General features: G+C 46.9%; 1 long non-coding RNA gene across 2 annotated transcripts; it reads left to right on the top strand.

Moving 5' to 3' along the window:
• Positions 1-4939: 4939 nt before the first annotated feature.
• Positions 4940-19136, top strand: LOC131488457 (uncharacterized). 2 transcript variants are annotated; one of them, XR_009250215.1, is made up of 6 exons: positions 4940-5288; positions 7726-7895; positions 8103-8225; positions 12852-12979; positions 18798-18993; positions 19094-19136. It is a non-coding gene; the product is annotated as an uncharacterized LOC131488457 (long non-coding RNA). The 2 variants fall into 2 exon arrangements; XR_009250214.1 differs by lacking the exon at positions 19094-19136 and having other exon boundaries at positions 18798-19082.
• The last annotated feature ends 6116 nt before the right edge of the window (positions 19137-25252 follow it).

Below are 25252 nucleotides of genomic sequence, written 5' to 3'. Positions count from 1 at the left end.
GGCTGACCAACTCTAGTGGGGGAAAAAAAAGAAAAAGCTCACTGACTGGGCACATATCATATGCCAGTCATATGGAATCCTTCAAGATTATCCGCCCCATTGTACAGACGAAAGTGAGGCTTAGAGTGACTGACTTTCACAAGTCGAAGAGCAAATTCTGCAGGAGAGCTAAGATTCTAACGTGATCTTAACCACTTAACCACTTCCAGCTCCCTTGAGGGCTGATGCACACAAATTAATACTAGAACTAATCAACCCAGCAAATAACCAAATACAAGCTTTGATGTTCTGAAATCCATAAGGGAGCGGAGAAGGCTTCCTGGAGGTGGTGAGGTGGGACGTTGAGTGAGGCTCTGACTAAAGTTGGATGGATAGGGAAAGAGGAGGATTTTCCAGGAGGGACTCATTGTAGGAGGAGGCATCACCCTCCCTCTTGCTTCCTACTTAGGAAAAGCTACACCATCCACCCATCACTCACTTCCTGATCCCTACGTCCAGTCTATCATATCACAGAGTCCTACCCCATTCCACTCAGAAATTCTCCAGCCCATCCCCGTTTTCTCCATTTCCACTGCAGTTACTCTGGCCCAGCTCCCATGGCCTCTGTCTACAGACTCTTCACGCATGTTCCTGCAACCCCTAAATGCCACCTCCCACGCCAAGCCAGAGGGGTCTTTCTTAAAAGCGAATAATCTGGCCAGGCCACGGTCCTGCCTAGCCTAATTTAAAAGACTCTGCTTCGTTGGCCCTTGGTACCCTCTCCAGCCTCTGACACGTCACCTTGAACTCAATACAGTGATGGTAATTTCCCCCAAATGCCACCCTCTTGGCCTTTTCATAGTCCGTGCCCTCTGCCCCCTCGTATTCTTTCAGCTTTCAGAGCTTAGCTTACATATCTTCAGGAAGCCTTCCCTGCCTCCTGGGTCGAGTGGGGAGCCTCCTGCAGAGTCCCGCGGTGGGTCTGGTGGCTTCCGCCGCCCACGCCCCCCGCCCCCCCACCCCGCACCCCCTACCCCGCACCCAGAGCTCCAGAATCCCCAGCTCGGGCGCCAGGCACCCGCGCGCGCATGCGCCCCTCGGCGCCGTGGCCAGGCGCCGAGTCCCGTCCAGGCTTCTGCACCGGCTCCGCGAAGGGGAAGGTGAGCCCGCGCCAGAAGGCGCGCTGGAAAGGCCGTTTCCGCCTCCTCCGGGCCCAGGGAATATTTATGGGCTGCCGGAGGGCAGCGGGGAGGGAGGCGGGGCCGCGGGGGCCGCGACTGCCCCGCCGGCGGGATGCGCCGCTCGCTCGGGTTCCCTGCGGTCCCCGGCGGGGCTTCGGCGCGTGCGGAAAGCGGCCCAGAGACCCCAACCTCGGGACCCGTCCGCTGCCCATTCGGAGGCGACCGCAGCCTGGAAGCGGAGAGTCCCCAGCTGTTTTCCTTCCACGCCAGGCGGGGCGGGGCGGGCGGATGGAGGTGGGAAGGAGCCTGGGGAGGGAGGCAGGTGTGCAGCTCCGCTCTGCTCGTGGGGTAAGCAGATCGAGGCGCTGTGGCACTGCCTCTCGTGACTCGGCCCACTTCACAGGCAGAAAACTGAGGCGGTCCTGAGACAGAGCCAAGAAGGGCACTGCCGAGTCTTGGTCCGCGCTCTGCCCGCTGCGCCACGTGGCATCGCCGTAGGCCGAGGGCAGCTCACTCTTGGGTGGGCACGAGAACCACCGGGACAAGTTGTTAAGATGCGGATTTTAGGTCCTCGTCTCCCAGAAATTAGGTGGGCCTGGAGTGGGGCCCAAAACAAGCAGGCCATACACCCACACGTTGTGAAATATTGGTGAAGAGATATTTTAGACTAGAAGGCTCCCCTCAACTGATGGCCAGGATAAAGCAAGCATGGACAGGCTGGGGGACGCAGAGAGCCTGAACTTGGAAGAGACGGATTTGAATTCTGATTTTCCCCTGGGGAACCAGGAGCTGGTGATTAACCTCTCCGTGCCTCGATTTTCTCCGTGCCTAAAGGCGGAGATAACAGCCCGCAGGGTTCTCTAAAGTCAAAGAGATTTACAGGAAAGTGCTTTGCAAAGGAACCACCACCAACGGATATTATTAGCTGTCACTGCCAGTCCTCCAATCCTCTAGGCAAGGGGAGAGGTCAGCCTGGTATGGTGATGAGCTCAGGGACCACCTCCTCTGTAAAGCCCATCCTGATTCAGTCCCTCGGGTTGAAGCCCTCCTTCCTCTAAACTGCCCACCACTCAGCTTCTTTACTCCTATTTGGTACTCCTTTCCTGCGCTTGGGGCTGAGGTACATGTGCCCTTTTTTTCCCCCACTAGAATGTGAGCTCCTCCTTCCAGACTCCTCAGAATTAACGATGATGTCAATTTCAGCGGTGGAGACAGACCTGAGTTCAAATCTCAATCCTGTCACTCATTGGTGGGGGGATCTTGGTCTGTGGATCCCCCTGAGTCTCTATAGGTGTAAAGCGTAAAGGATAATGTCTGTAAGCTTCTCCAGAATGTCTATCACTCAGTAGACCCAACTTGGGTAAAACCAGGTACAAGCTTGGGAGACTGAGGAAGGCATCACAAAGGACAGCTTTTGGCCTGGGCTTTTAGAGCCAGAAAAGGTCTTATCAGGTAAAGAACTAGTGGGGAAGGCCTCTTCCATATGCTGGTTACCCTCAGTTTACTTCTATAAATTGGCAGCAGAGAATTCCTGCTCTAAAACGTGTTGTGGCTGTTCATTTAAAAATTGAAATAGGATAAGGATAGCAAGTTGAACACACACTGTGGTCTTTCCTGAAACCAACTAAAACAACAGTAAAGGGACTTTTCAAAATATTAGAAACCAGACACAGCCAACAAAGAATAGTAAGCGATTGAATTCTAAATAGGCAATAAAGAAAGCTGAAAAGCGGCCCAATTTACACTGTGAAATCCCCAAATGGTTCGGGAGTTGGCTGTACCAGGTACTTCTGGAAATTGGGTGGGTGGTAGCGAGGCTTAAAATAGGAAGATTGCATGAAAATCTATTTAAGAGGCAATTAGACTCCCAGATACCCTCCTCACCTTTAGTGTTTAGTCGAATGCTAAAGGTCCATTCTCAAAAGCGAGTAGCAGAGGATCTCTATTCTGGGGGCGCTCTGACAACAGAATCAAGTAATTACTTGTGGACCTAATATTGATGTCTCTAGTCTTTTTTCTCCATTCAACTACCCAAACTCTGGCTGCTGAGATAGTAACCCCTACCACCCCCCCGCTCCCCCCCACCAGCCAGGAGATTAAAGGAGCTTTTTTCTTGACCAGCTCAACAGAAAAAAAACATGGAATGACCCAACCAGCTCCATGCACCCAGCCCCAATCGTGTCCATAAGGTATCCAGTCTGTGTTTTAGTGCCCCGTGTTTAAACATGAACAGACTACTATGAGCAGATGAGTAAGCGTCTGAGGGAAAGCTTCTAATAAGAAAGAGGTTAGAACAAACAACAAGGGGAGAAACTTGGAAGATAGCAACTATGCAAAAAGCAGAAGCCTTGAAAGAGAAAACCATCATTAATGTATCTTTAATTGCATCCTTGAGTGACAAGAAAAAGAACTCTTGGGGGGCACCCGAGTGGCTCAGTCGGTTGAGCGTCCAACTTCAGCTCAGGTCATGATCTCACGGTTCGTGAGTTCAAGCCCCACATCAGGCTCCATGCTGACAGCTCAGAGCCCGGAGCCTGCTTTGGATTCTGTATCTCCCTCTCTCTGCCCCTTCCCCACTCACATTCTGTCTGTCTCTCAAAAATAAATAAACATTTAAAAAAAATTTTTTAATGACTCTTGGAAATTAAAAATAATGATAGCAGAAAATGAAAAACTCAAAAGAATTGTTAGATATAAATTTGAGAAAACAGACCAAAAGGCTAAGAAATGGAAAGCAGAAAAGACAAGATGTTTAGAGGGCGAGTTAAGGGAACTCAACATCTGAATGACAGGGATTCTAGGAAGAGGGATTAGGAAAAAAATATCCTAGGACTGAACTACATGAGTGTCAGCTTGAAATGACCCCTTGAGGACTCAGCACAATGGATGAACGTAGACTGATACCATGACGTCAAAATCTCAGAACTCTGGGAACAAAGAGAAGATCACGAAAACTTCTGGATAGAAGAAAAAAAAGAAGCAGGATTCACACAAAAGATTAAGAAATATACTGACATTGGGTTTCTTAATAGCAAGATGGGACCTAGGAGCCAATGGCAAAGTGCCTTCAAAATTCCAAGGGGAATTATTTCCATCCCAGAATTCTGGGCCCAGCCAAATGATTATAAAGAGTGAAGAGAGAATAAAGACCTATTTAGTCACGTAAGATCTCTTTGCACACTTTCTCAGGAAGCTGCTGGAGGATGTGCTTTAGCAGAAATGAACAAGTGAGCAAACCAAGAAAGGGGAGGACATGGTATCTAAGGAAGAGAAAATGCCACAAAGGAGGGGCAGAGGAGTCCCCAGGCCAACAGTTGTGCAGTAGAAAGCAACCAATCCTCTCTGGAACAGGATGGGAGACTCTGGAAGAGATTTCTCCAAGGAAATGAAACTGGCACACTATCCAACACATTTAAACATATTGAGAGATTACATAACTGTAATTGTTAGGCAGGAAAGGAAAAGTAATCATAGAGTGTTTTTTTATTTTTTTTTAATTTTTTTTTAACGTTTATTTATTTTTGAGACAGAGAGAGACAGAGCATGAACGGGGGAGGGTCAGAGAGAGGGAGACACAGAATCTGAAACGGGCTCCAGGCTCTGAGCTGGCAGCACAGAGCCCGACGCGGGGCTCGAACTCATGGACCGCGAGATCATGACCTGAGCCGAAGTCGGCCGCTTAACCGACTGAGCCACCCAGGCGCGCCACAACTAATTTTTTTTAATTGAGTGACAACAAACCCCTGAGCTGAGGCTACTAGTGGCAGGAGGGCGGTCATTTTTAGCAGAAGGCTTAGCCTAATACTGACCGATACTGAAATGCTAGCAGGAGAAGAACGTTCTGGGGGGACTCTGGGGAGCTAAGCTAAGTAGTAGGTGGAATGTAGTTCATCTACTGAGGGGCAAATTCAAATGTCATGCCTTCCAGAAGCCTTCCATGGTCCCCGCAGCCTCATATGACCCTTCCTTTCCCCCATCCCTTATCCCACTCTGATTGCTATGATCACTGTCTAGCTTCATCTGTGGGTATTCTTTCTTTCCACCGGGCTGTGAACTCCCCAAGGACAGTAACTACAGCCAAGTGACACAGAGAAGCTGCTCAATAAATATTTGCTGAATGCGTGAATGGTCAGTATGTCGTGAGGGCTGGGCACGTGCTATTGAACAGAATAACACTTAATACTTATTGAACAGAAAGCCTCTTTTTCCTTACAGTCGCCCTTACCTATGTTTTTGGCACAAAGCAAGTCCTTGATAAATGTGCCTTGCCTTGGTGGAGCGGATGTGGCCTCCTGGACTCCCAGCCTGCCGTGTGATTTTGAACAAATTCCTTCATCTTTCAGAAAGGTGCCAGGATTTCTCCGTAAATCAATAAAGACAAGAGGTAGAGAATGACCTCCTGAGTCTGGGAAGCATCACCTGGGAATTGAGTTGGGGGAGAGAGGCAATGTTGGTGCACAAAAGAGCCCCTAGGAATTCTTAGGTGTGTAGGAATGTGAGTGGGTGAAAGGGAAGAGTAATGGCTAATGAAAAGCGGCTGGAGAGAGTTCTGGGTGGAAGAAATGATTCATCCCCCCGGCATCTCTTGCCCAAAGCCACTCCTCTTCACTGTCCCTTGGCCCTGGCTTTCAGCAGCCAGCAGTGCTGAGGTCCACATCTGGAGGGATATCTGGCCAGATTCGCCCTGTCCTTGGGCATTGGTTGGGCAGAGTCCCAGGCCAGGCCTACTTCCCTCTGGTTGGTGCAGCATCGAAGATGCCAGCTCCAAGGGCTCAGGCAGAGCCACAGAGCGCTCACCCTGCCCGGGACATTAGATCAGCTGGCCCAGAAGGCCCCCAAACGTTAGGTTTTACAGATGGGCACATTCTAAATAGTGGGGAGAATAACGTAAAGTTGCCAACTTCTTATTTTGCTTGGGAAAGAACATTAGAGAAAGAACTGTCACTATGCTCTGTTCCTGATCCGGGTGGTGGTTATGTGGTGTGTTCACTTAGTGGGAACGCATCAGGCTGGACACGTGTGAGCATGACTCTTCTACGTGTTTGACTTCGTAAAAAATTTACTCCAAGAACTACCATGTACTATCACCCCGTCATTTCATCTTAAAAAAAAGACATTTTAATTGGGAAAGGAATAATCTCAGTAAAGAACAGTCCTTCTAAAAAAGGGCAGTGGTAAGTTTATAAGAGCATACTTTATATGACAAGAGTAAAAAAATAATATGTGTGATAGTAAAAAAATGATATGATGGGGGGGTGCCTGGGCGGCTCAGTCACTTAAATGTCCGACACTTGATTTCAGCTCAGGTCATGATCTCACCATTTGTGAGATGGAGCCCCGTGTCTTGGATTCTGATCGCGTGGAGACTGCTTGGGATTCTCTCTCTCTCTCTCTCTCTCTCTCTCTCTCTCTCTCTCTCTCCCCCCCCCTCCCCACCCCTCTCTCCTTCAAGATAAATAAATTAACATTAAGAAAAAAAAAAGTCAGGCCTTTGTGCCAAAAGGGACATGTCCTCATTCTATAAAAAAATAAAATAAATGATATGATAGTGAAAAAAATCCCAGGGAGGAACAATCAAAGCTATTTCATAATATCACTCACACGTTGGTTCTGTCAACTTAGGGATTCAGGCAGGAAGTAGAGTTCTATATCCAGCTTGTTCCTAAGCTTTATTGCAGTTGTTGAGGAAAAACCCTGTTTCACTTGGTTATCTTGAAGGAAATGGAAACCACACCCAGTGGAGTCCCACCGAATTTAGAATGTTCTGAGAGCTGAGAACTGAGACAGCAAGCACCAGGCCCTGCTCCCCCTCCTACCTGAAGGGTCAGGAGGCCAGGTGGTGGGATTCAGCAGGCACCCTGACCACCCAGCGCAGAGCAATCAGACCTCGACCTGAAAGGGATGCGGCAGACCAAGGAGCCCTGTGTCAGAGACCCGGGCCGCTCAGTCCATCCAGGCTTCTGGGAACCACCCCTCTGTCAGACTCCCTTACGTGAAAACTGAGGCCTGGAGGGAGGAAGTGATTTACCCAAAATCACACAGCAAGTTGGCGAAGGGTTGGGGCTGGAACCTGGGCCTCTGGCCTGTCAGCCCCAACTCTTCCTGGTAGCTCCTTCTCCTGACCCTGAAAACTGCTCCAAGGTCCTGCCCGGTTGCCATAAACCCCTCAGGGCTCTGGTTCTGGTAGCCAGAGATGGGCTGGTGCTGTGCTGCCGAGGATCAAGTTACCTGCCTGGAGTGGGTCCCCCTCAGGAGCCAGCCACTCTCCAGCTTGGCAGGAGGACAGCTTGGCGAGGCTGGGCTTGTGGAAGATGCCAGAGCTTCTACAGTGGAGGGCTTCAGCCATCCAGCACCTCCTTTGAGGCTGCTGTCACCAGACCCAAGCTGGCACCCTGGCTCTGGGCAGAGGATAGCGGGGATGGGTGGAGGAGAGGGAGGTTATTCAGAAGGCTCTGCCAGGCAGGAGACAGAAAGTGGAGGGGCTTGGCCTCTGCAAAACAGCTTCTTTCCCACCTCGAGGGCTTTGCTCAGGCCATGCCTCCTCCCTGCTTCTCTCTCCTCACAGACGTGCCCGGTCTCAAATGACTCTGCAAAGTCTCTTCAATTAATGACGCCATGAAGAGATTGCCATGGGCCCCACGGCCTGGCCTACCCTTTGGGCCTTTCATCGTCTAATCTGTGATGTGGTTGGCTGTCCGTATGTGAATATCTCTAAGGTCCCTGTCAGCACAGACGGTGAGTCTCTCAGGCCAACTCTACGGTGGGTAGGCTCCCAGATGAGGATGTGGCCCAGGTGGCCGATTTTAGTCCCGAGCAGAGGGTTGGGGACACTTAATTAGGAAGAAAATCCGGTCGGCCGTGTGTTCCAGGCACCTGGAAGGTCTCAATAGTTTGTTGAATGGATGAAAGAATATTGAGGTTCAATTTAAGATTCTTTTAAAGGTACCACTGCTGAAAAAGGAAAATCAAAGACCTATTCCAGCTGCTCTCATCTGACAGAAGAGGAAATAGGCCCAATTAAGGCCCTTTCTTGCTGCAGGTATCATAGGAAACACACGAGGCCAGGTAGGTGTCCTGAGTGAGACCAGCTGTCGGTCTTCCTCTGCTTCCACTGCTCTTCCGGTGAGTGAGAACCCCATTGAGAGGCAGGGCGGAATACTCCGTGAGCAGCACTGCCACCCAGCTCGCTGGTCTTCAGTTGGCACCCTGGGCATCTTGAAAACTCCTGTCATTACTTGGGCTGGCTCGCTCCGCCCCACTCACTTCTAAATTTCCCCCGACTTCCCCCATCCTCTGCTGCAAAGCCATGCGACCTTGAGCGGCTGCTTGGCCTCTCTGGGCTTGCATCACTAAATCGAGAGGAAGGTTCCTGGCCTCAAGAATTGCCATGAGTTCACAAGCTCCAGCAGAGAGAGTGCAGGATAGAGTCAGCTTTCATGGCAACCTCACTCTGTGCCAGACATGTGTAAGGCACAGGGTCATATCCTGCACTAAGCACTCTAGGGTTGAAGTGGAGCTTAGATTCACAGGCAGGGCTGACTTGAGTCAGAATTCTAGCCCTACTATTGACTCACTATCGTCCCTGGGCAAGTCACTTAGCCTTTCTTGGAGTTTCTTTTCTGGTCTGTAAAATGGAAAGAATACCTACCATGCTAGCTTGCTGGGAGGACTGAATGTGAAACCCACAAATGCCTAGTGCTTGGCATACAGTAGGTGCTCAGTGCGGGGCAGCTTCCTCGTGTTTCTTGCTCTATGAAGTGCTCACTGGCCCATCCTGTGCACCCCTCCCCCTCAGGTCCTCAGGTGAGCACTGGCCGCCCAGCACCGAGTGAGTCCTCAGTTCAAGGCTGTGGAATTTTACCGGGGCCTAACAGGGAGCACCAAAATAAAGAGGAACGAGGAGGCCCCGGGATGGGAATCCTGGAGTGGGGGCTCTGTGCTGGGCTGGCAGCCAGCAGGCCTGGCCCTGGGCCGCGGACAACCACCTTTCTCCGAATCAGATCCTTCCCCCGGAGCAGGCAAGCAGGCAAGCGGGCTCTGGCGGAGGCCCTGGCCAAGCACAGCAGAACCTTTGTGAGCTCTTGGCTCTCCCCACGGCTCCCCCGTCTTCCTTGTCATTGCCTGCAAGGAGCCCAGGGAGTGGGGCTCCAGACAGGAAAGCAGCTCCCAGACTTCCTGGCCCTCGTCACCCCCATCAGCCTCTCGCTGCCTTAGCCTGGCATTCAAGGCCTGAGGCTCTCAGCCCCTCTCTCTCATCACTGCTCCCTCCTGCCTGTCTTCCCTCCCCGGTTGCCACCCTCTCTTGCACATGAGGTTTTCTGTCCCTCTTAGTCTTCTTGAGAGGTGTGCACAAGGCCAGGGCCGTGGATGAGCAGGGAGAGGCCTTCACTCCAGCAGAGGTCAGCATCTTCCTCCCATCCTCTGCTGCTCCTAGAGCAACACTTCAGCACTGCCCCAACCAGTCCTAACCACTCAGACTTCAGTTTAGTCTCTACTGGCCATGGCTTAGCCCTGGGAGTCGCTTTCCTTCTCTGTACAGAGACAAGACTCCTGCCTTGGGCAGACCCTGATAGGGCAACTTTCTGTCAAGGAGGCTTCCTGGACTCTCGTCCTTGCCCCCAGCAGCCAGACATGGCTGTGCCAGGTGCCTCACTACCACCCAGGATGCCTTGGGCACCAGGAACATGAACTCTGAAACCTCCATCTCTCTGAGGTCTAGCCTTGAATGGATCATCGCTCAGAACGCTCCTCCTGCAGCCTGGATCCCTGGGTAGTTCCTCCACAGGGGGAGGTTTCCCTGTGACATTCTCGCTGAACACTGCCCTACTCTCCCATCATCACCATCATGGCAGAGGCTCTGCCTGTCTTGTTCACCACTGGATTCCCAGGACCTAGAACAAGACAGGGGCTCCAAAAACAAGAACCACCTGCTTGGGTCAGGTCCTCCCACCCCCTATGCCGTCAGTACCTGAACTCACCTTCACTTCACAGAGTACATCTCTGCGTGGAAAAAAAAAAAAAAAAAAAAGCCCATAAACAAAGTCAGACAAATGAAAAATGGAGGAAACATTTATACACAAGACAGACAAAATGCTAATTCCTTTAATATTTTTATAAGGCAGTAAGAAAAATACCTTTGTTCCTATTCTTTATTCAATTGGAAAGAAATGAAATTTACAAAAAAGAAAAATAAACATTTTTATATCTGTGAAAAGATGCTTAACCTCACTTCAAACAAAAGAAAAATCAATTAAACAGGGAGCTGTGTCCCTCAGACTGGTTTAGACCAAATAGGATATATTTAGGAGAGATCTACTTGCAAGTGTTTCCAAGAATGGGTAAGGAGATTCATTACAGTATTGTTTGGAGCTATAAAGGACCAGACAGTAACGATTTTAGGCTTGAGACCCATAGGGGTTCACTGCTAAAAAAAAAAAAAAAAAAAAAAAACAAAAGAAAGAAAGAAAGAGGGCCAGATTTAGCCAGCAGGCCACAGCAACCAACCCGTGGTTCAGATGAACAAAAGAGTAGGAAAGATCTTTCTTTTTTTTAATGTTTATTTATTTTTGAGAGAGTGTGAGCGGGGGAGGGACGGGGGTGGGGGCGTGGACAGAGGATCCCAAGTGGGTTCTGTGCTGATAACAGTGAGCCCAGTGCAGGGCTCCAACTCATAAACCACGAGATCATGACCTGAGCTGAAGTCGGATGCTCAACCGACTAAGCCACCCAGGAGCCCTAAGACTAGGAAATCTCTTGATGCCAATACTAGAGGAATGCCTAATCACATATCACATATCCCTAGGATGGAATACATGTGCAGAAGAGACGTGCTTATCAGTTGCCTTCATGTGCATTTTGAAAAGAAAATATACATTTACATCCTGTGTACCCTAGAATTCTCTGGGACGATACAGAAACTACCCCGTGAAGAAAGCTAGGTCTAAGGGAGCCAAGGCTGGAAAGACAATTTTCACAGGATACCCCACTGCTCTGTCTGAAATGCATTCATTAGTACATTTTAAATTAAAAAAAAAATAATAATTAACCCTCTAGTCCCCCAAATAAAAATGTTCCCTGAAACAAAGGGATTCGTGGTAAAGGAAGTTCAGTCCATGCAGGGTTAAGCAAAGTTAACGTGTCTTTGCTGCAGGATTTTTGGTATGTGGGGGTGTAGCCTTTAATATACCACCGTGCCTCGTGAATCCTGAGGAGGACACTGTATGTGGTACTTCCCACGCTTATTGCAGGACCACAGAGAACCTCTGGGGGCCAGTATTCCGTGGAATAGATGCTGAGAATCACCACCTCCAGCAGCAAGCACAGATGCCTTTACACACACTATTCTCTGCCCCACGCCCCCACTCTGTGCCTCAGTCTTTCTTGAAGTACATTCCTCAGGTCACTTACCTTGTGAGATGCTCCGTGGTCAAATATTCTTGGGAAACAGTGTTCTGCCTAAGTGGATGACAAGTTATTGCTCACACTTCTTACAGATTTTACTACTTCTCTGTCTTCACTCACACACCATCCCTTCCGTCTGGACTGCTCTTTATTTTAACCCATTTCTACCTGCCAAAGTTTAAGTCATCCGTCAAGGCTTGGGTCTTATGCTTTCTGCACTATGATGAAGGCTTCTTGGATCCTGGCAAAATTCTACAGATGCCTGACAAGTGTCCCCAGACACTTATTGAAAGAAAGTAATTGCTGAGTGCAATAGAGGAATGACTGAGGGAGGGAAGAGGGAGGGATAGAGTGGAAAATTAAACTAAGAGGGGTGATTGTGCTCAGGTCAATAATGGGTGATGCAGTAGCTTGTTATACATGTGTCCACAATCCTATTCGTTATGGGTGGTGCAGGCAGAACTTCCACTCTGGAGGTCTGACTGCAGGTCCCAAAGCAGCCTGCTGGCCCGATCTTGGGCAGTCCCAGGGACAGGTGGAGAAGTCCCTCTCTCCTAAGCCTCTCCCTCACCCTCTCATCTCAATCCAAACCCCACTGAGAAAAATGCCCACCTCTGGATGTAGATCTGCAGGTGTCTTTACCACATTATGTGCCCTTGCCCTTGAGACGGTCTCCAGTGGGCACTCCAGAGAAGGCGGGCACTCCCGTTTGTTTTTTTTCTTTAATTTTTAAAAATGTTTGTTTTTGAGAGAGAGAGACAAAGCATGAGTGGGGGAGGGGCAGAGAGAGGGGGAGGGGGTAGAGAGACAGAGAGGGAGACACAGAATCCAAAGCAGGCTCCAGGCTCTGCTCGAACTCACGAGCCGGGAAACCATGCCCTGGGCCAAAGTCAGACGCTTAACCAACTGAGCCACCCAGGCGCCCCTCCCTTGAATTGTTTTGACCAAAGAACCTTGTGGGGGTCTGCAGAAACTGAGCCACCCACACTCCCCACCCAGCCTCTACAGCTCACTGGACACCCCAACGCTGGCCTCTCTTAGAGAGGTGGTGTGAGGGTGGACCTGCACGGGGATCCAGAACAGAAAGAGGCCAACTGACTTGTTTATCCTGATAAGCAATTTCCTCTGGAACCTTCAGCAAATTGCCTACCCTCTTTGAACTTCATTTTCCCTAACTCTACAATGAGTGTGTCTACCTCACTGGTTTCTGAAGAGTATTAAGTTCAAGTAGATGAAAGTACCTGGCATAGTAGGCACTTAGCAGTAGTTTCTTTCTCCCTTCTTCCCCAGTGCAGGTTCCGGGCTGCTAGAGAGACTATTGTTTCATTTTCAATTGTGTGGTGGCAGGACACTGAGCGGAGGAGGATAAATTGGGATGGATGGGAAGGCAGCTGTGGCCCAGTCTACACCAAATATAGGTATGCAAATGTCAAAGCATCCTCACCCCCAGGGAAGTCTTCTCCGAGCCTTTCCCTTTCAAGGCTTGCTTGTATCATTCTGCTTATAACTAGCTGGTATTCTCATCAGTCTCCCTCTCACCCCACTGACGCCGCACAGATGTGGGTCCCCCTCAGAGCAGATGCTCAAGATGACTCAGCTGTGTGCCCAACCCCCCAGGCTTGGCACAGAGTGGGTTCACCAGATGGAATAGTGGGAAAGGCTAGTCTCTGCTGCTGCCCCTGAAGGTCCCTTAGAGAACAGTTTTACGTACTGCCCAGAGGTGCCAAGCTCTTGGCCAGAGTGAGCAGGCACTGGGAGCCCAGGCAAGGAGAGGGGATGAGGTGACAAGAGGCAGGGATGGACAGAACTGGAGAAGGAACAGGCCACTTTGTGATCTGCCCTTGGGCATTCATTTACTAAACTCGATGAACAGATATTAAGTGCCTAGTGCTTCCCAGGCTCTTTGCACATCTGGCTTGGGGTACTGCGGTGTGTTGGTCAACAGTAGTGTGGACCTGGCTCTATATGCATTCTTGGGCAAGTTGCTCAATGTCTCTGAGCTTCGGTGATACCATCAGTGATATGGACGTTATACTCTGTTTCACAATGTTGTTCTATGAATTACGTGAGTTTATTTATGTAAATTGCTTGACACAATTCTACTACATTAACTGTTTGCTGATATAATTGTTAAGATAATCCTCACTCAATCCTGTATGGTCAGAGCTAGAGTTCAGGCAGATCTTGTAGTCCAGGCCAGCAATCCAGTTCCTTCGTCTCAGTGCTGAAAAAAATGGGCCAGAGAAGACACAGGCAGAGCAGGAACAGATCCCTGGCCAAGGGACTTTGCAGGACTTTCTTTCCATCTAAGCTGTTGTTTTTCCCTGAGTTTAGAGCCTGCAGAACAGGCGTGTATGCTGATTCGCCAAGTACTCCTCCGGGGAAAGTGGTATGTGGAGCCGGGGCGCAGTTTGCACATAACTATGCAATAAAGGCAACTTCCTGGACTCACAGCTGAGGATGTACTTAAGGTGCCGTCCATTGCTGGGCCAGCAACGTGCTGCTCTGAGCACCTCCTCTCTCTTGTTGTTCCTTCTGAGTTACAGCCCGACCCAGGAGAGTTCACTGCGTCACCCCAGGACATTCTCTTACTGGCTTTTGAGGCAGTAATAATGACACAAATGTCTTTGTAAAATTTTCCACTGTTTCCAGTGTGCTATCATCTTCTTGATTTCATTTGATCTCCATCACATTAAAAAATTTTAATTAAGTTTATTTTGAGACAGAGAGAGAGAGAGAGAGAGAGAGAGAGAGAGAGAGAGAGAGAGTGCGAGTGGGGGGGAGGGCAGAGAGAGCAGGAGACCCAGAATCCAAAGCAGGCTCCAGGCTCTGAGTTGTCAGAGCAGAGACGGATGCAGGGCTCAAACCCACAAGCTGTGAGATCATGATCTGAGCCAAAGTCAGATGCTTAACCAACTGAGCCACCCAGGTGCCCCTCCATCGCATTTTTTTTTAACAGATGGAGAAACTGGGGCACAAGGAGTTAACTCACTTATTTGAGGTCCTAGTTCTGGTCACCAAATATATTCACAAAGTCTAGTGCTTATTCAACTCCTTAACATCTGACACTTACTGGGTGCTTCCTGAAAGCCAGTTTCCACTCGAAATTCTCTACCTAAATTAAGTCCTAGTAAACCTCACAACCACCCCATGTGGCAGAAACCATTACTATTCTCCCCCAGAGGACGCAGGTCAGGTAACTGACCCAAGGATACACAGCTGGCAGGTGGCAGAGCCAGGGTTCAAATCCAGATAGCTGGGCTCCACAATCAATATTCCTAATCTCTGTGTCAGGATTTCATACCCTCATGCTATGGACATTTGGGGCCAGAAAGTCCTTTGTTCTGGGGGGGCAGGGGGTTGTCCTACGCATTGATGGATGTTCATCTACACACTAGATGCCAGTAGCTCCCTCTCCACACCAGCTGTGACAACCAAAAATGCCCAACATTGCCCAATGTCACTTGATGGTTAAAATCTCCCCTGGCTGAGAACCACTGCTCTGTTATACTATCCTAAAATGACAATATATAGGTTTGTGGGGTTTTCTTAACTATGGCAACCCCTAATTTTAGACAAAATATGTTCTACAGATCTCTTTCCAAAACGAATTAACATTCGGATTCAAATAACCTTAACTGCTCATCTCCTATGCCCAGGCAATTTATAGACCATTTAAAAAATGAATTGATGCTTAGGGAAATCAAGCGACTTGCCCGGAATGATAAAGTTAGTATGTGGCAGAACAGGAACACGAATATTGGTCTCAAGGTCCACATGATGAACTTTTTTTGGTAGTATTTATTCTGAAGTGACATATTTAGTATTTTCTCAATTCTAAGATACACTTTTTTCCCCACAACTTAATGGTTTTGAAACCGAGATGCAACTTAAAACCAATGTGTGTTTACAGTGGAGACACTTTTTTATTCCCCTAAAAGCTGCTATTTAATTGAAAGTGGGTCTCATAACTAATAGCCTCTCAGAACTGAGAGCTGAAGGCTGGAGCTGTGAGCGTGGGAGGCGCTGATGGAGTCAGATGGGAAGGGAAGAGACAGAGCAGTGGTCCTCCCTGTCTGGAAGGACTCCTGGGCTGCTGCCCCAGCTGTCTGCCTGAACTCTGCATCTTTCCCTGCTGACCCCTGTCCAGCCCTTGGGACCTACCCATACCACACTGCTCCAAGAAGTCTCTGCAGGTCCTTTGGCGTGAAGCTCATCCTTTCTTAATTTCATCTGGAAGCATTTTTGCATCAGAGCATTTCAGTAACATGATCGCATATGTAACTGACTAAATACTTCGTCCTTAATCATGGAGATATTCGCATCCCGCTTCACAGATGAGAAGACTGAGGCCCAGGGAGGGGCAGCAACCTGCCTAACCTCTCTCTTAAGGGCACAGAAGAGAAGTGGGTCTCCAGGGTCTTCACGTGATCAATACCTCCTGCTTGTTCTGGGGCAGTTAACCATAACCAGCACTCAGGTGAGCCAAGTCTTCCCTTGGACAAAGTAGCATTCCAAGCTGTGGTGAGGGCTGCCCACGACTGCGCAATAAACAAGAGTGACATCTGAAGTCAGTGAGGTAAAGTGGTTACCGCTCCCAAGCAGCAGCACTGGCTGGCTGCCCTCACACCAAACCTCTGCTCTGTACTGCTGGTCTGGCCAGCTCTGCCCCTGCTCTCATTCGGGTGCTTCCGGGTCCCAGCCAGGCCCGCCTTCACTCTCACCAGCAGGAAAGGGATAGCAGTCTCGTCCAGGCCTCCCCAGGGGAATGGGTACCCACATCCCTGCTCTCACTGATGTCACAGAGGTTGTGGTCTGGCCCCTCTGGCATAGCCCACCAATGCTCTAACTTTTCTAGAGCTGGACTCAGATCCCTCATCTAACACAGTGATGTGCACAGAACCTTCCCCAAACACCAGACTCAGAATCACAGGGCCACAGAGCTAGAGGAGACATGAGTTGAGTCCCAGTGGTGCTGTATTTTGGCAAGTCGGCTGGGGATGACACCACCAATCTCACAGGTTTCGGGAAGACTGAAAAGACAGGTCTGCAAAGACCCTGGGGGCACTCTCACGTGCTGTGGGGCGGGGGAGGCAGTTTGAGGCTAGCTGCACAGTGTTTTGCAAAGACACAGGCTCTGGCTTTAGACAGACACGGACCATGTGACTGCAGGCAAATAATTTCCTTGAAATTCAGTTCTCTCATGGGGATAATTTATCAGCCTCATCAAAATGTGAGTCTTAAATGAGATTATGTACATAATGTATCTCACACAGTGCCTGGCATACAGGAGGCACCCAATAAATATGAAGTTCCTTCTTAAGTGTAAGTGTCATTATATGAAGCATAGCAGAAACCATTACTTTAATTCTATTATTTAAGCATACTGATAATCTCCTACTACAGGTAGAGACTTTAACCTCAAATGAGCACTGAGATTGCTAATGATTTTAAAGCACCAGCAGCCCCCTTGGTGTTCAGTCATCTATTACCCAGGGAGACTGCAAAGCTGGAAAAGGAATTGCAGCCCAGAGGAAAATGCCACTACAAAACGGAGGCAATTTAAAAGTGCACACCTCTCCCTCCCTACCGTTCTAGGTCTGCTCCCCTTCTCTATAAGAAGGCTGGAGCCAAGACACAAACAGGTACTAAAGAGGGCAATGAAAATTATATGGGCTGTGGTTTGAGAGGGGAAGGAAGAGAAGAAAAAACAAGGCAGAAATTACTTGACTTGGAAAGGAAGGGGTAAGACGGGTGATAAATAAGAGGGTATTATATGGCAGAGGAGGGTGGGGAGTCACATGCCAAGGTCATTATTGTGGCAGGGCCTGGGGGGAACCGAAGGGATCACGTCTCAAGACTTGGAACACTTTGGAGGAAAGACTATACAAATCACAGATGTTATTAATATGATTAACAGTGACCAGTGTGGGGTTTGCTTTTTAGTTCAACTGTGCTCTCGCATTTTCTAAACATGCCCAGAAACTGCAGGCCGAACTCTGCCATATTCACCTGTGCACCTATGAAGGACTCTACTCCTGTGGCAATTCACACAGGAAAGAGGCCCAGGCTCTTAGCATCTCTTGGAGTATGCCCTGACCAGAGGATGACGGCTAATCCTAAGCAGGAATTTCAAAGGTTTTCAGAGACTGGACAGCTCCATATGCCTTTCCATCCTCAGCTCCAGCTGCTTTCCTCCGCTCAGCCCTCCAGCCACTCTGAATTTCCCACTGATACTAGAACACATCATCTGGCCATTCACTCAACAAATACAAAGCACCTATTGCATGCCACGCACCGTTTAGGGCACTGGGACACAACTGCGGTGAACACGACAAGGTCTCAGCCCTCAGAGAACTTACACACGAGAATGCAAGACTGATCATTTCTAGGAAAGGGAGACTAGTTTTGAAAGGGGAGGCAGAGAAAACTTCTCTGTGGAGATAATATTTAAGAAAAGATCAAAATGATGCAAAAGTGAACTAGAAGCTAACTGGGTTAAACAGCCTTCACAGCATAGCAAGTATAAAGGTCCTGAACGAGCTTCTCTGAATGGGCTTGGTGAGTGGGAGAAACCAAAACGAAACTATACTAGTCGGCAGCGTGAACAAGAACCAGAGTAGATGCCAGAGGTTGGCAGGGGACCAGATCACGTACATCCAGTCCCAGTTGGAGCTTGGATTCTGGTCTAAGACCACTGGAAGGCCCTGAGAAGAGGAGGTCCGGGATCACTCTGGCTAGTAGCTGTAACACAAACTTGGAGGGAGAGAGAGAGAGAGCGGATGGTGGTTTGAACTACAGTGGCAACGGCAGAGGTGGTTAAGAAGTAACTGGGGGCAAGAGGTGCGGGTGCACTAGTGGCGCTTGAGCCGGACCTTAAGAATCAGCAGCCTAACAACTTGCCCCCAGTGTCAGTATCTTATCTTTGTAGCAAAAATGCCTGGCACAATGCCTGGCATGATGTGTGTTAAAAGCAACTGGGAAAGTAGTAACAAACCCTCTGCAAGACAAACGTTTTCACGTAAATGCTTTTGAAATTCAAATGTTCTTTTCCAGAATGCTACTTAATCTTTTCTGAGATAGGAAAAATATACACATTATAGAAAATTTGGAAAACAGTAGATGCCAAAGAAAAATTCGTAATTCCTCATACGCCCACCACCAAGAGTTAATCGTTAGTATTTTGATGTACTTTTCTCCAAGTCTTTTCACATATTTTCACACATTTTTTAAAAGGTGGATACTTCTACTCTGAGGAGCAACCCAGTCTACCAGAATCAGCTGGTGTTTGAATCCCACTCCACCACTGAATGGCCTTGGACAAGTCACTTTGGCACCCATGAAATGAGGACAGCAACACCTACGGCATCAGATTACGGTAAAGCTAAATGTATGATGCATACAAAGTACCTAAGATGATATTTGGTACATAGTAAGTGCTCAATACATAGTAGCTGCTCTCATTAAAACGAAGCCCAAATCCCACGAGATGCAATCATAAGGAAAGCTTTCAACATTTTTTTTTTTTTTAGGAAAAAGGCTTTGTAAACCCATAATCCAACCACATGTACTCTTTTTTTTTTTTTTAATTTTTTTTTTTCAACGTTTATTTTATTTTTTGGGACAGAGAGAGACAGAGCATGAACGGGGGAGGGACAGAGAGAGAGGGAGACACAGAATCGGAAACAGGCTCCAGGCTCCGAGCCATCAGCCCAGAGCCTGACGCGGGGCTCGAACTCACGGACCGTGAGATCGTGACCTGGCTGAAGTCGGACGCTTAACCGACTGCGCCACCCAGGCGCCCCCACATGTACTCTTCTAAAGAAAAATAATCACACCAAGAATAGGAATTTGCCAAATAAGATGTAAGCAATACCAAATATTTTTTAAATCAAAATTTTATAGTAACACAAACTAACCCCAGATCCTGGCCTGCTTAATAAATCTCCTATAAAGCTGACATACTTATGGGATTACTGTTTACATTAGTAACAGCTTAAAGGGTGGACACTGCTCACCTGCCAAGAAATGATTCTCTCAGGCTCTCCATCTTATGTCTGTGTGGCATGGCAGAGCACAACACTGTAGGAACACTTCTGTTCTCCCTTGGCCTCTGCCACCACTGAGGGCATCATCCAGAGCACGATGCCCTGTCCAGTCCTCTGTAAAATGAGAGTTTGTCTATATAGTTTCCCAAACTCCTTCCGGCTCTAAAACTCTACTGCCATGTAGATTTTAACAGCTTAACATGTGTGATACTGGTTTGAGGAAGAAGTACTGTCTTCATCAGATATCTTGAAAGCCTGAAATAGGATACTGAATATCACAATGATTATCTACTGTTTTTTGAGGGGAAATGAAGAACCTAACAGTTGACCTCTGAACAACACAGGTTTGAACACAGGTCCACTTACAAGTGGATTATCTTCAATAAGTATATTGGGAAATTTTTTTGGAGATTTGAGGCAATTTGAAAAAATTCATTGATGAACTGCATAGCCTAGAAATACCAAAAAGGTAAGATAAAGTTAGGTATTATTGTAAGAATAAAGTACATAACAACATATAACATACAAAATATGTGTTCATCAACTATGTTATCAGTAAGGCTTCCGGTCAATAGGAGGCTACTGGTTAAGTTTTTGAAGAGCCTAAAGTTATACACAATTTTCAGCTGTGCAGGGGAGCCAGTGCCCCTAATCCCTGAGTTGTTCAAGGGTCAACTGTATATATATATTTCTAATACTAAGATAACAAGTCACATTTTCACTGAGAAGCGAGGGACTAATCTAAAAACATTTAGAGGGGCACCTGGGTGGCTCAGCCGGTTAAGCGTCCGACTTTGGCTCAGGTCATGATCTCACGGTTCGTGAGTTCGAGCCCCGCATCGGGCTCTGTGCTGATGGCTCAGAGCCTGGAGCTTGTTTCGGAATCTGTGTCTCCCTCTCTCTCTGACCCTCCCCTGTTCATGCTCTGTCTCTCTCTGTCTCAAAAATGAATAAACATTAGGGGCGCCTGGGTGGCGCAGTCGGTTAAGCGTCCGACTTCAGCCAGGTCACGATCTCGCGGTCCGTGAGTTCGAGCCCCCCATCGGGCTCTGTGCTGATGGCTCAGAGCCTGGAGCTTGTTTCAGAATCTGTGTCTCCCTATCTCTCTCTGCCCCTCCCCCGTTCATGCTCTGTCTCTCTCTGTCCCAAAAATAAAAAAACGTTGAAAAAAAAAAAATTAAAAAAAAAAAAAAAAGAATAAACATTAAAAAAAAAAAAAAAAAAAAAAACATTTAGAGTCATGTAGTCCCATGTACACACAACTTTCAAAGGTGGGTCTACTCTTAACAAATGTCAATTTCTCAGCGGCTCCAAACCTATTCCAACTGGACTTACTGGCAATTGTTGGTGAAGTTGGCTTAGTTTTATATACCATCATCAATCCAAGGAGGCAATATGTGGGAAAACAAACATTGCTGTGTTTATAGGCTGCTGCAAAGGCTGTTCCCTACTTTCTTCTCTTAGCCTCAAACAGGGAGACATGTAGAAACCACACAGGTTCTCACAGGGCTTACATTTAATGGAAGAGCCAGGCAAGCCTGGGAGCACATGTAAGGGTCACTTGACTCAGATTTCAGGGACCAGAAGCCTCCAGCAAAGTGTCATCTAAGCTGAGGTCTGAAGAGCGAACAGCAAGGGTGTGAGGGTGATGACCAGAGACGAGAACAGGTCTCACACCTTGCACTCCAAGTGTACCTGGGGCATCACCTCCTCCAGTCGGCTCCACTCACACCGTGGGTTTTCCTCTAGCTAGAGTGACCATAAGTCCTGGTTTGCTCTGGAGAGTCCCGGTTTATCTGGCATAACTATTAAAAGTGCCTCCTTATACTCTCAAAAGTGCTCTGGATGAGATGATCAATTATACCAATACCCTACCTTTAGCCTAGTTCCTGGCAGATCCTGACTTGCAGGTCTGGCTTCCCCAGGTGACTCAGCTGACCGAAGTATGGGATCAAGCTTATTTACCTTTGCATCCAAGGCATGGGCTCCACTTCATTCATCTTTGTATCCATGACACCTACCCTCATGCCTAGGGGTAAAAAGATTGACCACTACAGGCATTCAAGACAGTATTTGAAAATTAACATGAAAAGCAAACTATAAGAGACAACAGATTAGATTTGTAAATCTTTACATCACGCTGAAATCCTCGTTCAAATGTTCACTAGCCATGTAACCTTCTAATCCTTAGGTTTTCACCTGAAAAAAAGGGGGGGATCATATTGCCTTTTTCACAGGTTGGGTAAGTTTAAAGTGCTTCAGCACAGCACTGGCAAAGGATGAACAGTTAGCAGCAGCTGCCACAGACAAGGACTACTGATCCTCCTGCGGCCACAACCATTTTGCCGTAAGAAAATCAAACCAACGCCTAATGACCAACCAGTAGGGGCTCAGGAAGTGTGCACTAAATGAATGCTTGGTCTCATGCTAGGTGCTGGCTGCAGACCAGATTCTTGGATTACAAGATGCATTAATCAAAATTACAATTTATAAGTCACAGGATTTGAGTCCCCTCAGTCCAGTTTAAATAACAATTATAAAAAGCCCACCTCGCATCCAGAAGAAAAATAGAACACAGCAGCACTATCTGGCCATACCTTAGATAATAACAGCACTTAAAACCTCATCCTTGTTACAACTGCCCTCTCTTAAAAATTATTCTTCTATAAGCATGCCAACTTAGATATCTGGGTCCATCTCTACCTTTTTGAACTGTCAGCCTCCCAAGTTTTATGTGATTAATGTATATACAGAAAACTAGAAAGGCTTCAAATCTAGTCAATAGTCGTTTTCTTGATCCCCCCACCCCCATTACAATATCCTCTTTGCAATAGATCCTTGTTGAACATTTGGAATGAATTAAGACTTTAAATTTCCAGATGTTTAAACTACTACTGTAAATTCAAACTCATTAAAAAGGGCAGATTTACTACCTCTACTTAGTTTTGAAGTCTGTTGTTCACCCTGTCCAAATAATTTACGAAACCAAATACAGTGGCAGGTAGTGTATTCTATTTATATAGTATTCATGGTGAGAAATAAAGGGCATTTAAAAAAGTCTGGAAACTAACTGCCATTTTAACCAACCTATAGATCACACTTATTGTTGTTTCTAAGCTAGTAATTGTTTCCTGAAACCGATCTAGTAGAGATTTTTATGCTAATCTGTACTAAAAATTACTTTGCTTTTTCTGGCCACAAAAAGCTGGCTACAGAGGAGCATTTGATTACAGCAAGAAGACAGCTGCACCCACTCTTGTGAAATAAATGGACCTGGATCTACAGTCCTTTGTGGTAGTGTCTTGGCAGCCAAACAAAGGTGGCAGCATTTCTACACCCAGTTTGTGAAGTCTCAGAAGTTTCAGGCTTTTTTTTTTTTTTTTTTTGCAAAGAACCCATGTTGACTATAATGAGCACATTCTAGAGATGCTGTGCTGAAAGCTGGCAATGGATAAAGCAGGAACATAAAAGAAGCCTATTCCTAAAGCAAATATTTCTTTTATAAACCATAAGAATGAAGTGGCTTTCATAATCAATTTTAAGATTGAAGGACTGAAATATCTGGCTATGGCAACTTATTAGCTATATAATTTGGGGCAATTCATTTACCTCTGTGAGCTTGACGGCTCAACCGAAAAATGGGGATAATAAGTTGCTTTTTTCGGAGAACTTGAATGATATAGTCACAATGCTCTGTAAGCTCTAAGGTATCATGTAAATATTAATAAACACTGCAAGGACAACTTTCCTGCTTTATGAATCACTCACTTTCAATAGCACTTAAAAAGTAGCTGTCCCTAAAATTACACAAAACTAGGTCCAATTAAGTCACTGCAGAGGAACTGGCCTCAAGAAGGGTCTCTTTCAACTCAATTACTATTTACCTCAGGGTTTTTGTTAAGAATTAAATAAAAATGACACAAAATTACTAATAAAGTGTTTGCTCTCATTTTTCAGGTAACACATCCTAGTTAGGCTTCAACTATGTTAACTTTTTTTCTTTCCCAAAAATGTGAGTGGACATGTCAAAAGCAAAAATTCTTCCAGTTAGATTAGCAGAATCTTAAATCTAAATCTATTTTCTGGCATATTTTGCCAACTGTTTAAATACAGCATTTTTTTTAAAAACTGCACATGCTTTTATAGATGGCCTGTCTTCTTTACTTTTAATAAATTCGATTCACCTAACTCTGTAAAGTGTGTTTATGTATAGTTACAAATAAGTACAACTGTACTTCTGTAACTTGTACTTGCAACTCAAGACTGCAAGCGCCAGTGAGTGAGAAAGCGCAGCCCTTAAGCCTGGCACACAGTCGGCATTCATCTGATATTTGTGGAATATTCATATTAATTCATAAGCAGTCACAACACCCACAACTTTCTATCTAATCTTGCGAAAACGACAATCCCAGTTTTATGTGACCCAATGACTCCATCTATCTTCAAAGACCCAGAGTTTGTAAAAATGCATTTAATTAATTAGGGTTTGGGGGCTTTCACTACAGTCCCACATTAATTTAGAGAATATACAGATTATAAAAACAAATGATGGGCACCTTAAAAGCTTAACCAATGCTTGTTGCATGGCTATTTTGCATACATGATTATGGCAGACTGCAAACATGGCTGCGTTTTGCAGCTTGTCTTTCAGGATGAGGAGCCGATTTCCTCACGCCTTGAATCTGGGCCAGCCTCATGACCTCCTGTGACCAAAAGAATGTGGTGAAAGTGATGTTCTGTGAGTTCTTGAGCTCAGGCTTTGAAGCTCCTGCCTTTGCCTCCTTGGTACTGAGACCACTATGCCCTAAGCCCAAGGTAAAAGACCACATGGAGAGGCCCAGCTGTTCCACCCAGCCCCTAGCCAATCTGCCAGCAGAATGCAGAGTACCCACATGACACCAGCAAAAGAACCACTCAACCAAGCCACAAAACTGAGAAACAAGATGAACTGGTTTTTTTAAGCTGCTAAGTTTTGGGATGTTGCCAAGCAGCCACAGGTAACTGATGATAAATTATCTACCCTTCATGGCATAACTATAAATAAGTGTGGTTTTTATTTTTATTATTTTTTTAAGTTTTTATTTAAGTAAATCTCTATACCCAAAGTGGGGCTTGAACTCACAACCCCAAGATCAAGAGTTGCGTGCTCTTTCGACTGAGCCAGCCAAGCGCCCCACGAATGTGGTTTTTATAGTTGAGGAAACATACCCAGGTTAAAAAATCTACCAAGGTCACACCACTCTGAAATATCCTAAGGACTAGAAGCAGGTATTAGAAGGCCGGCTCTGTTTCCCTCATTGTCATCCTGCCATCATGAACCTGATCAATTCTTTCTGCCAAAGACAGAGGCACCTCTTAGGAGCTCTGACTGTAAGATAAACTCTGTTATCTTTTTTATAACCTGCATGAGTAATGTGTCCTGCTCTGACACATCCACCAGCCTTGTCCACGACAGGCAAATGCACTTCCAGCTATCATTAAGACCTGCACTCTGCAAACGCACCCCGTTCCGTTTTCTGAAACTCAGATATAACACTAAGGTATCCCAACATAATCCAATGACATCTCTGCAATTATATTCACGTGTTTACATTTTAGCCATCAACAATTACACAAACCCTGAAAATTTGTAACAGGGTCATA

Source organism: Neofelis nebulosa, chromosome 10 (genome assembly GCF_028018385.1).
Source record: "Neofelis nebulosa isolate mNeoNeb1 chromosome 10, mNeoNeb1.pri, whole genome shotgun sequence".
Lineage (NCBI taxonomy): Eukaryota > Metazoa > Chordata > Mammalia > Carnivora > Felidae > Neofelis > Neofelis nebulosa.
Note: the sequence above shows the minus strand (reverse complement) of the source record. Positions and strands in the feature narration are given on the sequence as shown.